Source organism: Camelus bactrianus, chromosome 3 (assembly GCF_048773025.1).
Source record: "Camelus bactrianus isolate YW-2024 breed Bactrian camel chromosome 3, ASM4877302v1, whole genome shotgun sequence".
Lineage (NCBI taxonomy): Eukaryota > Metazoa > Chordata > Mammalia > Artiodactyla > Camelidae > Camelus > Camelus bactrianus.
Genome location: NC_133541.1, coordinates 47,001,876 through 47,017,103, shown reverse-complemented (window position 1 = coordinate 47,017,103; position 15,228 = coordinate 47,001,876). Strand labels below are relative to the sequence as shown.

Below are 15,228 nucleotides of genomic sequence, written 5' to 3'. Positions count from 1 at the left end.
GCCTCTGACGACGAGAAAATTAAAATTCGAGAATGCTTGGGCTCTTGAATGTTCTTTTCCTTTTCAAAACTTTGTCTCAGTTCACAGCTGCCTTAGTGATATTTTGCCAGCAACTGAAGGGAAGGGAATATTTGTGCCACAGTATTTGTCTTCATTTCAGCAATGAAAACAAATTGTTCAAAGGCCACTGGCAGCACAACTCAAATCTGAGGAGGTGATTTTTATTACACATCAATTGCTCATATCGAAAAATGAAGGAATAATATCGATGGGCTTTCATACTACACTCCAGTCAACTACAGAATCTTTAAACGAAAACAAGCAAAAGATAATGAAAGAAAAATAAATGAGAACGTCATTAAACAGGGAAGCCTGCACAAATCAGAACAAGGCTTTGATTCCTTACCCCCAGATCTAGCTCTGCTGGATGGGGATGAAATGATGAGGGTTTGTGTAATACGTAGCCCAAGCACCGTCTCCTTTTACCACAAATCCCTCATCTCAGCATTTTATATTCTTGAGCTCTAGTGCTCTTCCCTGGTAAAGCAAACACATGCATGTGGTTAGTGGTTTCTCTACAATTATAAAGCAACTAGAGTTACTGAGCACTATTCTAATGGAGGATGTTTAGACATGAACTTCAACAAAAATTTAAAAAAGAATCACGAACATCTAAAGGGCAGTGGCTTTTAAGTGTGTGTATTTTCTCAATTTTCTGATGGTATCTTTTAATTTGTTTACAAAAGTAATATAGTTTTTGCTTTGATAATAATTTAGAGGGAAGAGTCATTTTGTAAGTATGTTCTAGCCTGAAAAACTTCATGTATTTGGTGAATGGGTCACCCCAACCCAGATGAATTTTACAAGCGTTCTGAGTCTCCTGAGATTTGGACAATCTCTAGGTGCCTGAACACCAGAAGGGAGTGCATTAGACGAGGTAGAAAGCATCTTTCAGGATAATATGTGCTTTTGACACTGGGACTGATCTTTGATCCTTTTGTCTACTCCAGCCAGATGTTAATTGCCTAGTATTTCCCATATTCTCAACATGCCAGGCAACTGGCAAAAATAATCCAGGACTGTTAGCAAAAAAAAAAAAAAAAAAAAAAAAAAAAAAAAGCCATCATTATCTTTTGGTCAATCTGGATAAAGTAAAAAATGAGAAACAGGAGCCAGTAACAGACCATGAGTTTTACAAACTGGAGTTAAACCCCTCTTCAGGCTCAGAATCACACAGAAAGTTACAGAAAAAATGCTGCAGAAAAGATTCCTTGTTTTTTTCAAAAGGGAAAAAAAAATCACTGTTAATGTCATCTCTGGTTAAAAAGACATTATCTAAGGAAAAAAAAAAACTTTCAAACCAATCCAAAGTCAAGTCATAATATCCAGTCTTTGGGAAAAATATAGATTCTAGTTTCTTCACTGTATCATAACTGGGAAAAAACATCTAAGGCTGGAAAAAAGAAAAACACTTAAAGGTAGGTTTCCAATGTCCTTATCATTAAAATGGAAATAATTATATTGGCAATGACAATAAGCACTGAGCAGGGACAGGCCATAGGGACAGAATCCTCAGAGGATTAGTGTAAAATGAGAGAAAACTAAAGAGCAGGTCTGATGGGTACTGACCCTACAATATATTTAATAATTGTGACCTACTCTTTATATCTCTGTTTTTGTTTGATATTTCTTTCACCAGCTTATCTAGTGTCATATTAGAGAATTGTGGACAATTTGGATTTGAGTTAGCTTATAAGCTTGGCTTCTTTAACAAAGATTCAAAAATAACAATGGCTTAAATAGAATAGAAATTAATTTCTCTTTCACAAAATAGTCTGAATATAGTGGTGACAGTGTCAGGGTCTCAGACTTTTTTTTTGCTCTGCCAAACTTAACCTTCATCTTCCCTTTGTGCTCTAAAACAGCTCCTCCACCTCTTGTCTTCACTTGAGAGAGGGCCCTTTCTTTAAAGGCAGGTATCAGAATCTTTGCCTGTCCCTGATTCACATTCATTTGGCTGGAGCTTGGTCATGTGACCATACCTTGGCTGAACAGGTGACTGGAGATGTAGTCTTTCAACTGGAAGTTACGTGCCCCTAGTAAAACCGAGTGGGTCTCTTCTTATTTTTCATGCTCAATTCACTAGTGGTCCTTGAGCATTTCACCTGGCTTTCAGGATTCTTCTATATTAGGGACAAAATTTACTTTCAGAGACACTTAATGTGCTTTGGTAACAGTTCGGGGTACTTTCCATCTATTAATTTGTAAATATCCAACAGCAAGCAACTTACACTAATGGTCTTACTTGCCCATGCTGGCCAGTTTCCCCTGAGAGATACCCCTGACATTAGGCTGAAATTTTAGTTTATTTTTGCCTGCTATAACATTTAGCATAGTACTCAAGTCTTACTAAATTAAGACTCTAAATTGCCTTTTGGAATCTTTGGTTGTCAGATTTGCTGTATGTGTATGTGTGTGTGTGAATAAAAATTTTATTTTATTGGTGAGTGAGGGATGGCCTTGATTGGGGTGGGGGTATGAGCTTGGTAATTTGAAAGAACAACCAGAAAATCCAGACAAGATTTTTTAAATATTTGGAGACATCCCAGAGAAAACAGCCAGTGAAAAATACTGGGGCTATATTTTAAAAGAAGGAAGCTGAGAGGTAAGGCATTTGGGTTCACTTTGTGGCTCCTAAGGGCATCTGTAAATTCCAAAAAGAACCTGAGCAGAGTATGCCTCAGATGCACAGGTGCATCCTCTTTATAATAATTCATCAAGCTATAAAATTATGATTTGTATTATTTCAATGTGTGATATATTTAAAAAATTTTAAAGTATGTTTGAAATGAAACAAGTGAAAGAAATTGCATAGAAAATAATATAACAAATACCTATGAGCCCATGGTTAAAATTATTCTATTATTTAAAAAATGTATTTTGTATTTCTCTTTCTATATTGATTAGAAATGTTTTAGATACAGCCAGAGTTCTACCCCGATCTGTGCTTCCCCTTTAGAGGAAACACCATACTAAATTTGGTACACCATTCTTATGCAGGACTTGTACTTCTACTGTATATACAGTAAACATTCATAAAGAATCTGGTCTAATACCTTGGGTTTTAAGTTTTATACAGAATATCACTAAGTATCTTTTGCAACTTCCACTTATCACTCCATATTGTTTTTGAGATTTACATGTTGAAATGTATAGATCAAATCTATTCATTTAGACTCCTATGTATAATTTCAGCATGTGGATAAGCCAATTTATTATCCATTCCCTGACTGAAGGGCAGGTAGACAGTCTCCACACGTTTGCTGCTAAAATCATTGCTGCAGCAAATGTCACTGGATATACCTCTTTGTCCTCAAGTTTGAGAGCCCCTATAGCAGGCATCTAGAAAGGAAAAGACAAGGCACTGGGGCAGACGTATTTTCAACCTGACCACATAATGTCAGATCTCTCTCCAGCATGGCTGTCATAATGAAATTCCCACAAGCAGTGGAAGACTTCCCATTTCCCCACACTCTTGCCAGTACTTGGTATGACCAGGCCGGGTTATTATTTTATGTTTTGGGGGAGTTTGCAATGGTAACTCAATGTTGTTTTACTTTATAGTTTCCTGACTACTGGTGAGTTTTGATGTATTTTCCTTATGTTTACTGGCCATTATTTTTTTTCTCTTTGTGAATTACATGTTAAAAATTGATCATTTTTTTCTATTGGGTTCATTGCACTTTTCTTATTGATTTTTAGAAGATTTTAAAATATATTCTAGAACTTTATTTTCTGTCTGATAAATGGGTTGCCAATATCTTCTCCCAAAGTATGATATGTCTTTCTGTCACAATGAAGCTTGTATTATTATTAAAAGAAAATTTTATTTGTTATTAGTGACAATGTAGTTTCAATGTGTCAGTCATTGCATTTTGTTAGTGTTTTTTTCTCTATCTTAATTAAGATACAACTCCTTATTCCAATGACGTTACTTTTCTTTTCTAGTGCTTTTAAGGTTTTGCTTTTCAAACTTGCGCCTTCAATTCATCTGGAGTTAAGGTCTGTGTATAGTATGAGGTACATATATCAATATATCATTTAGTATTATCTATAGAACGCCACAGTAGTAACAGAAGTTTCCATCCTTTCCCCAGTTAATTGAAATGCCATCTCCCTTACAGGCCTAGCTCAAATATATTCAGAAGTTATTTTAGAATGTACACCACATTCAACCCTGCATGAAGGTCTCAGATTCTATCCGGTATCATTTCTCACCAGCTTTAAGCAGCTCCTTTAATGTTTCACGTACTGAAGCTGTACCCTTGACACATTCTCTGTTTTTGTTTATATAAAAATGTCTTTAATTTGTCTTTCTTTTTCAAAGGATATTTCCAATGGATATAGAATTCTAGGTTGATTTTTTTTTTCTTTTCAGCACTTTCAAATATTGTTCCATTATCTTCGCTACTTTATTTCTCTTGAGATACTACCAAAGTATTTAACGTCAGTTTTCTTTTTCTTTTTTCCTCTGGCACCTTTTAAGATTTTCTATTTATCTTTGCTTTTCAGCCACTTGATTACGATGTATCTTGGTGTGGTTTCCTTTGTGTTAATTCTACTAGAAGTTTTAAAAGACTTTTGGAAATAAGGGTCTATAATTTTCATTGAATTTGGAAATATTTTAGTCATTATTTCTTCAAATGTTTTTTCCACCCCAATCTCTCCTTTCCTTCTGAGTCTCTAATGATACATATTTTTGCTTCCTGTCCAACAGGTCACTAGAGCTCTGTTTATTATTTTCATTTTTTTTTCACTCCATGTGTCTAAATTTGAATAGTTCCTATTGACTTACTTTCAGATTCACTAATATTTTCTTTGGCAGTTCTCAATCTACTTTTAAGCACAGTTAACAGTTTTCAAAATTTTTAGATATTTCATTATTTTAGTTTCAGAATTTCTGTGCAGCTTTCTAGAGATTCTGCTTTTCCAGTGAGCTTGACTGCCCATTCTTTCATGATGGTCAGCCTTTCCTCTAAGCCCTTGAACATACTTCTAATCACTGTTCTTATGTCTTGTGTGCCAATTCCAACATCTGCTTCATCTTTGGCTGGTTTTTAATTTAATTTAATTTTTAAATTAATTTTTATTTTTAAACAATTTTAAAGGCTATTTTCCATCTACAGGTATTACAAAATATTGGCTATGCTTCCCGTGTTGTACAATACATGCTTGAGTCTACCTTACACCCAGTAGTTTGTATCTCCCACTCCCCTATCCTTTTACTGCTCCTCCCCTCACTGGCTGGTAACCACTACTTTGTTCTCTGTATCTGTGACTCTGCTTCTTTTTTGTATATTCACTAGTTTGTTGTATTTTTTAGATTCCACTTATAAGCAATATCATTCAGTATTTGTCTTTCTGTCTGACTTATTTCACTTAGCATAATGCCCTCCAAGTCCATCCATGTTGCTGCAAATGGCAAAATTTCATTCTTTTCATGGCTGAGTAGTATTTCATTGTGTGTGTGTATATATGTATATCTCACATCTGTATACATATATGTGTGTGTGTATATATCATATTTTCTTTATCCAATCATCTGTTGATGGACACTTGTGTTGTTTCTATGTCTTAGGAATTGTAAATAATGCTGCTATGAACACTGAGGTGTATGTTTTTCAAATTAGTGTTTTGGTTTTTTCAGATGTATACCTTGGAGTAGAATTTGCTGGGGTATATGGTAGTTCTATTTTTAGTTTTTTGAGAAACCTCCATACTGTTTTCCACAGTGGTTGTACCAATTTATATTCCCACCTTCAGTGATGAGGGTTCACTTTTCTCCACATCCTTGCCAATATTTGTTGACTTTTTGATGATAGCCATACTGACAGGTGTGAGGTGATATCTCAAGTGGTTTTGATTTGCAATTCCCTGATGATTAGCAATGTTGAGTACTTTTTCATGTGCCTATTGGCCATCTGCATTTCTTCTTTGGAAAAATGTCTAGTCAATTTTGATTGTTTTTATTGACTGTTTTCTCTCCAAGTGTGGGTCACGTCTTCCTGCTAACAATTTTTTATTGTATGGCCAACTTCATGGATGCTCCATTGTTGAGAGCTTGGCTTATACTGTGTTCCATTAAGGAGTGTGAAATGTTCTGGTGGATCAGCTTGATCCTACTGAAGCTTGATTTTAGACATTTTAAGATGAGTCTAGAATAGCCCTTACTCTGAGGGCAGAGTAGCTCTACTGCTAAGGGCATAGTATTTCTGAAGTTTTAATTGAGTGCCTGAGTTGTTCATGAGGTCTCCCTATTCTGGCCTGGCAGAACTCCAATGTTTTACTTTTAGAATCCTGGATCTCTTCATTGTCTCCTAGAAACTGTTCACTGCAGGCTTCCCTGAGTCTTGCTTTACACAACTTAGTATTTGGCTACAGAGTCCAGAGGACTCTTATGGAGATTTTGAGTGTCTCTCCTCTGTACGCTTTCTTCCTAGTACCCTGCTCCTATAAATCCCAGCCACCTCAGCAGCCCCAAACTCTGAGATTTTTATTCTCTTTCCAGGCCCACCATTGCACTGATAGGTCCCTACATCCCTGTTTGAATGGAAAGTGTCCCAGTTTAGAAAGTACCCTCAGGCAGAGGGCTAGGTGAATGTGGAACTCACCTCATCCCTTCACTCGAGGACCAGAGCCCTATGCTGCCTGTTGTCCGATGCCTAGGAACATCTGTTTTAGATGTATTTACAGTGGGAAGGTGAGTGTGATCCTTATTATTCCATTACTCCCAGAATCAAAGGTATCTACTTACAAATTTTAAAATCTGTTACATCTGAATTTCTGCCCCTTCTTTTATTTTCAGCATCGTAATTTGTGCCATCTCATCTGCTTTCTTGGGCAATCTAATTAGAGTCTGTTCTTTAGACTCAGAGCAGAGCTACATCATCAGCTCTCCTGGGTCTCCAGCTTGTGAGTCAAAGATCCTGGGACTTCTCAGCCTCCATAACCCCATGAGCCAAATCCTTATAATAAATCTGTCTATCGATCTATCAGTCTAACTTACTTACTTACTTCCTGTCTGTCTGTCTGTCTGTCTATCTGTCTGTCTGTCTGTCTATCTATCTATCTATCTATCTATCTATCTATCTATCTATCTATCACGGTTTGTTTCTTCATTCTCTTACCCATGTCTTTCACAGAGAAGTACCTTAATTACATTAAAATTCTGCTTATCAATTTTTCTTTCATATGTTATCCATTTTAGTTTTGTAGCTAAAAGCTCATCTATAAACCCAAGTTCACGAATTTTTCTTCCATGTTGTCTTCTAGAAGCGTTACAGTTTTTCATTTTACACCTAGCTCTACAATCCATTTGAGTTAACTTTTGAAGAAGGTATAAGGTCTTATCTAGGCTTTTATTGTGCATATGGACATCCAGTTGTTGACATCCAGCACCATTTGCTGAGAAGAGTATGTTTTCTCCATTGAATTGCCTTTTTTCCTTGGTCAAAGATCAACTGGATATATTTATGTGGATATCTTTCTGGGCTCTCTATCTGTCTCATTAGTCTTTTGTCTATTCTTTCATCAAGCCCATATTACCTTGATTACTGAAGATTTACAGTAAATCTTGAAATCAGTCCTCCACCTGTGTTCTTTTTCATCAGTGCTTGACTTCCTTTTCCCCTCTCATCCTCCTGCACTATGCTTACACTTACCAAATCACACGTTAGTATTGGAATCTTTGTCTTGTGTTCTACATATGAAAGACCAATGTTATGAACTTAATGTTTGTGTCCTGCTCAACCCCCCACCAAACTCATATACGCCCAGTGTGCCTGTACTTGGAGATGAGGCTTCTAAGGAAGTAATTACATTTAAATGAAGTCATAAGGATGGAGCATATAAGGGTGTCCATGTAAAAGGAGACATCAGAGCTACCCCCTCAACCCTCTATCTCTCTCCCCACCCCTCCCTGTCTCCATGCATGCACCAAGGAGAGGCCATATGAGGACATACAAAGAAGGCAGACATCTACAAGCCAGGAAGAAAGGTCTCACCAGAAACAGACCCTGACAGCTTCTTAACCTTGGAGTTCCGTCCTCCAAAACTGTGAGAGAAGACATTTCCATTGTTTAGGCTATCCAGTCTGGTTTTTGTTATGGCAGCCAGAACAGACCAAAACAACCAGAATAAAATGAAGTCTAACTTTTGTAACTATCAAGTAGGTGGATTCTGTTTTCTTAATCCTTAATCTGATAACCCTTGTCTTTTAACTGATGAGGTTAGTTCATCTAAAGTTGTTCGATCTCTAGTAGTTTTCATTTCTATCATTTTCCTTTATGCTTTCTATATCACATTTTTTGTCTTCTTCCTCTTCTCAAAACAAGTATTAGACTGATATATTTTCCTTAATCCTTTCTTTACTTTCATTAGTTAGGAAATTACACATTTAATCTTTATGGTGTTACGGTTTACTCTTTGATTTTAAAAATGCATGCATGTCTGAACAAAGTTCAAAGTGAATCAATAATTTTATCACATTTCCAAATAATATAAGGGCTTCAGAAACTTTGATTTTGATTACCCCATCTTCTCTCATATGTCATGTTCTCAAATTTTTATTTCAATGTTTTTATGAATCTCATTGTTCATAATTATTTTCATTTTTTATATTGTTAACATGTGTTTAGATTTACCCTATGTTTGCCAATTGTTTTACCCACTGTTGCTTTTGGAAACCCTCTTTTCCTTCTGGGTCCAAGTTTCTTTTTTCTGAGGTAAATACCTTAATCATTGCTTTAGCGAGGGTATTTGGGTAGTAAAGTCTCTGTGTCTTTTTGTTTAAAACTGTCTTTTTTATGCTTTCAATCTTGATTGATAGTTTGTCTAATTTATAATTCTAGGTTGACAGCTGTTTATCTCAGTAATATGAAGATGTTATCCAATTGTACTCTGGTCTTTACTGTTACTATGAGGAGTCTATTGTCAATAGTTTTTCCTTTATTTATCTTACTTAAAACTTTTAATTCTTGGATCTAAGTTTTCGTGTTTTGCATCAATTTTATAAAATTCTCTGACACCATCTTGCTACTACTGGACTCTTCCTTATTCTCTTTCTTTTCCCTCTCTTTTGGTAGACATATATTAGATCTTTTCATTCCCTCTTCATGTTACTGAATCTCTCCTTTATGTTTTTACTTTCCTCGATTGCATTTTACTTAATTTTCTCAGATCTATCTTCTAGTTCAATATTTTTGCTTCAGCTGTTTCTAATATGATCCACAAGCCATTTATTTACTGCTGAATTTTAAAAGTTCTGTTTGATTTATTTTAATCTGCTTGGTATTTGTGTATTTCTTACAGTTTTGATTCTTTTTATTACCTTTAATTATCTGAACACAAGAATTTTATATTCTTAATTAGAATATGAAAATATTGATCTCCCAGTGCGGCTACCTGTCACATCTTTACTTTCTCACCCACCTTGGATTGTTGACTTGGGAAAACTGAACTTGAGGGGTACTCTGTTGGTGGGAGTCGTGGAGCACATATGCTGTGGAGTGGTGGGGTCTTTGTGTGTGACAAGGGCCCCGTAATTATCACTGATACAGAAAAACATGGGTGTCCATTTCCCAGAGTGAGGTCCTAGAGGACCTTGAGAGGAGTGTAAACCCAAACCTCGCATTTGTGTATAGAACAGACTCAAACTATGAACCTCCAAGGAACTTGGGCTGAGACAGGTAAACTTTCCTGCTGTCTGCTTGTATCACTGTGCACTGCATTTTCAGTCCTGCATTTCACTCAGGGACAGCCCTTTAAATTTCACTGGTCTCTCCTCATGGGCTTAAGGATTTCTTCTGTTACCCTAAGGATCTTAAAATAAAAGCTCTTAGGGTACTTGAGCCAGGAAAGTCCTAACCCCTGATTTGCACTCCCACACACTTCCGCCCTGGGTTAACCAACAAGGGAAGCCTCAGAGTGCCTCATGAGATTATGCTCTGCTTTTCAGATTACCCACCACCTGAGAATTGCTCTGACTTTTCCTGCTGTCTCAACCATGCATTTTGCACAATGTTCTATTTTGTGTACTTGTGGGGAGGGGTTCAGGAAAATGAATTCACATTACTTAAGGAACAAGAAATCTTGAATTTGCTTCTTTAATTAAATGTCTCAAATTTTGAAGAGTTTGATAAAAATTGTATGCCAGATCTAAAGTTCCTTTAATATTTGGTCTACCTAAATGACACTCAAGGAAAAGTAAAGTAAGCGTGGTTGCAATGATTACAGAACCAGGGCTTGATGTTTCCTGGGAGGATATCTTCTAGGAAGTATTTTTCTATATTCAGTAACCTTGTTAGTAGCTTGAATCACTGCACAAGCACTAGGTGTCATTGAAACCTCAAGTTTTCATGAATAGAAAGAAATGACACTCCAATTTAGGGGCTCAAATTAACATGCAGAATACATTAATTAACTGTATTTTATGTTCACCTACTGTATCATACACTAATTTGAATTTGTGGCTTTTTGCCCTGAGAATATGAGACAAGATGGGAGTTGGACAGCTGGTTAAATCTCCTTTAAAGAAGTACAAGTGTATTAAGGAAACAAAGAGGAATATATTGGCAGGAGAAGACTCACCTTGTGTTGATAACACATGGATCAAATGCCTCTTTTCATTAGTTTATGAGCATCTTTAAGGCAGGCAAAGCGATGTACAATTGATCTGAGAATCTCTAAAGTAGAGCATCAAGCTTGCCACATGGTAGGTGCTAAATAACTGCAGAAAGAAGAAAGGAGAGAGAGTGTGAGGGTGTGAGGATGGGAGGAAGGGAGGAAGGGAGGAAAAAATGTAAGGATGGAAAGAAGGCAGAAAGGGAGGGAGAGAGGGAGAAACGAAGGAAGGGAGGAGGTAACTTCTGCCCATCATGATAAAACCTACAGAGTAACAGGAAACCTAACCCACCTCCAAAACCTGGGTATCTAGGGCATAAATGCAGGTGTCCTTAAGAATTACCTCAAATTCTTAAGTTCAGTGAAATCTTACAGACTCCATCAATATGATTAAAGAGTTTAGCTTTTGCAGCGAAGATTACATAAGAACGTTTTAAGTTGCTTGTCTGGACTGGAGGAATTTGTGTTCTCAGTGGACTATGCTACTTGAAAGTCTCTGTGGAAGTTGGGGAGCGTGCAGACCAGGTCAGCAAATCTTAATACTCGGATGAGTCAAATATTTCTGAGCTGCACCCATGTTTATTTTTTTTTCTTTAACATCAATCTTAGTAATATTTTTAAAAAATTTTATTGAAGTGTAGTTGATTTACAATGTGTTAGTTTCAGGTATACAGTAATGTGGTTCATTTATATACATACATACATACATATATGTATTATTTTATTATATATATCCTTTTTTAGATTCTTTTCCATTATAGATTATTACAAGATATTGAATATAGTTCCTTGTGCTATACAGTAGGTCCTTGTTGTTTATCTATTTTATGTATAGTAGTGTGTATATGTTAATCCCATGGTTACCAAAGGGGGAAGGGGAGTGTAAATTAGGAGTTCAGGATTAACATATACACCCATGATTTGAGGGATGTTTCTTACTTTCTTAATGACCTAAACTTCATTTTCATCCTGACCCATTTCTTATAAATTCCCATGTCTTCTCCTTCAGCAAAAACTAGATTCCACAGGCAGGACAGGATGGTAGAAAGCTCTTGTTTTTCCCCTGCTGTTGCACAGACCATCAACTGTATAAATATTTCAGGTGCAAGAGGTATTATGACTAAACTGTACATTCAATAAACCTCTTCTCAGCTCAAAGGGAAAATATCCTTGACTTGGGCAGGGCAGTTCAATGACACCCAAATGAAATAATGAATGTGAAAGCACTCAGAAAATCAAGTATCCTGTCAGGTCATTACTGCATTAATGTGGTGAGTGTCATTCTCTGCATTAGGACATGGGATGATGCTGACCAGCCATGGATAGATACACAGCTAAATGTTAGTGCAGCAGGGAAATGTAGTATCCCACTCTGCTCAAACTGTTGTCTCCTTGTCTTGGTCCAGGCTGCTGTAGCAAAATATCACAGAGTGCATGGCTTAGAAACAACAGAAATTTAGTCCTCACATTTCTGGAGGCTGGAAGTCTATGATCAAGACTCTGGCAGATTTGGTGTCTGGTGACAGCCTACTTCTCAATCCATAGATGGCTGTCTTCCTGCTGTATCCTCACATGGTAGAAGGGGGCAGGGAGCTCCCTAGGGCCTCTTTTACAAGGGAACTAATACCATTCATGAGGGCTCTACCCTCATAACCTAATCATCCCAAAGGCCCCATTTCCAAACACCATCACATTGGGGAATGGATTTCAAAATATGAATCTGAGGGAGACACAAATGCTCAGTCTCTAGCATTCCCAAATGGTAAACGTGTGCAAACGACTGCCCAAGAGTTTCAATGTAGGGGGACTAGCAGGAATAGAAAAGAGGAAGAGTGTACCGTGTTCTGAGAGGAACCCCAAATAAGAAAAGATTGGGGCCATCTGCCTGAGGGTCCTTGCTTCTCCATTGCTTACATTCCCTCTTGAGGTCACTTCCTGCCTTGGCAAATTTGACTGGAAGAATGAATTTGTGTAAAGAACAAGCTCTCTTTCCCTTGTCCCACCATTACTCTCTGTTTCCTCCTATGCCCCTACTCACCTTTCCCTTCGATGTATTTTAAAAATTATTTTTAAGACAGCTTTATTGGCTCCCCATCAAGGTAACAGTGTTTCTCCAAGTGTGATCCATAAATCTATGATGATTCCAGGGAATGTAGAGTTTGACAGTTTCAGAAGCTGTTGCACTGATCATAAGATACTAATAATATCACAGCATAGAGTAAGTAAGAGCTTGTAGAGTTATCAGCATGCATTTTGCTTCATATTTGGCTAAAACTACTGATGTATAGAATGTGGATCATGTCTCTGTATATGTGGAGCAAATATGAAGGAGAAATGATCAACATTTTTTTTTATTACATTAGTCTTGAAAAGCCATGGTATAGAAAAAGAACATTTTACAATAGTTACCAAATAGTTATATGATTCATGAGATAGGTGTACTGGGATCAGAACCAAAGGGCATCATTTATATATGCTGCTGTGGAAATTAAAGGAGATTAAAGTAATTAAATGCTAGAATCCTACTGTTTGCAAAGAGAACAGCTGGCAGAATATTTCCTGATCTTGATCTAATATTGAAGTAAATGAGGAAAACTGAGTATTATTATGTTCTAGCCATTGAGCATATATCTTTTTTGGCTAAATGAGCAAATAAATAGGCATCCTGTATTAAAACCTTGCTTTTTTCCATTAAAGTATGAGGAAGCCAAGGGGAAATTTGTCATAACGGTTTTTGACATGAGGAAAGTGAGAACAATCATTTCTTCATGACACCGATAATGTCAATAAACACCATGTCAATGGTTTCAAGGGTTTTTCTCAAGAGTTCTATCTCAGAATATAATCAATATCTTGAATAGACTAAACTCACTACTTGTGGACAGAAACAGCATAATTTTGAATGCTAACTAAATGACACCAGGATTTCTGATAAAGATTAAATTGAGCTAAATATTTGAATCTCTACCAATACATTTTTTAAAGATAGGGCTGGTGTTGAATATATTATTATATTTACATATTGTATATTTTAATATTTCAATATATAAAATATATAAACCACATTTATATTATGGTAGCTTGTAAGGGTCTTAATGATAAAGTGACATTTTAGTTAAGACCTGAAAGAAGTGCAAGAGAAGGGCAAGTCCTGTGGATGTCCACCCAGGGGAAGAAAATTCCAGTCAGAAGGAAAAGCACATACAAAATTTCTGAGGCAGAAACAGGCTTGGTGTCCACAGGGGTATCAAAGATGTCACTACAGATGGAGGACAGTGAGGAAGGTGATGAAATCAGAGGTAGCAGAGGATTGGGATACAGTGGCTTTGGCTTTTACTCTTAGATGAGAAGTCATTGGAGGATTTTGAGCAGAGTAGTGTTCATCTTCTTTTCAATGAGTTCACTCTGACTGCTGTGTTGGGAATAGACTGAGATAGGCAATAGCAGAAGAAAGGAAACCAATTAGGCTATTTCAGTAACTGAGGCAAGAGAAGACGGTGGCTTATACCAAGCAGAAGCAGCAGAGGTGGTAAGAAACAGCTGGATTCTAGACATATTTCCAGCCATTTATTCAATAGATATTTATTGAACATTTATGTACCTGTTACTATCTTAAGTACTGAGAATGCCATGCTGAGCCAACCAACCAAACAAACAAACAAAACAAACAAAACCTCCATGGTCTCTCTTTTCCTTGAGTTATGGTATATTTGGTGATGGGGTGTTTGAGTAGGAACTGGCAATATAGATGTAAATGAATAAGCAAGATAAATTTCCAAGAAGAATACACACCATGACACAAATTAACCAGTGTAATGGAAAAGAGTATCCGGGGTAGGGGGTGGGTGGATGGACTTTGCTACTTTGAACTGTATGTCCAGGAAAGGCCACTGAGGAAGCAGTGACCTATCTGCTTAAATCTGAATGAAGAGAAGGAGGCAACCAAGTGAAGATCTGGTGGGTGACTGTTCCAGGTGAAATGATCTATGAGTTCACAATTAGAAAGCTTGCTCAACAAACAGAGGTTAATTTGGTGTGTGGCTGGAGCAGAGTGAAAGAACAGGAAAATGGTAGGAAGTGAGATTAAGGAGGAAGATGAATTATGTAGGACCTTGAAGGCCATAAAAAGGAATTTGGGTTTTATTCTAAGTATTTTAGAAAGCTACTGGAAGGCTCTAGATAAAATGGCATGATCTACTTGACAGTTTTAGAAAATTCTTCTGGCCACTTTGCAGAGGATGGATTCTGTTGGAGACATACAAGTGGAGAGCTCAAGTAAGCAGTTGGAAATAATGAATCTGATGCTCAGGAGAGAAGTCAGACTTGAAGATACAAATTGAGGAGGCATCAATGTATGGATGATATCAAAGAAGAAGGATATGAATGAAATGACTTCCAGAGTCAGAATGAGTGGCCGGGAGTCCAGACACAGAGAGACTGGCTGGTCTGTTTCACAGATCACTCATCTATCTGCCTCCTGTCATAGCAAGACTCTCTAGTTCTTATCTCCCATTGTCTCCTCAACCCACCGCAGTAAGACATCTATCC

The 15,228-nt window shown here is 37.0% G+C and overlaps 1 long non-coding RNA gene across 1 annotated transcript in view; it reads right to left on the bottom strand.

Moving 5' to 3' along the window:
• Positions 1-15,228, bottom strand: part of LOC141576316 (uncharacterized) — a 546,933-nt gene that overhangs the window by 202,070 nt on the left and 329,635 nt on the right. The window contains exon 6 of the long non-coding RNA XR_012504669.1: positions 10,648-10,786. This is a non-coding gene — a long non-coding RNA (uncharacterized LOC141576316). The remainder of the gene's footprint in view (positions 1-10,647; positions 10,787-15,228) is intronic.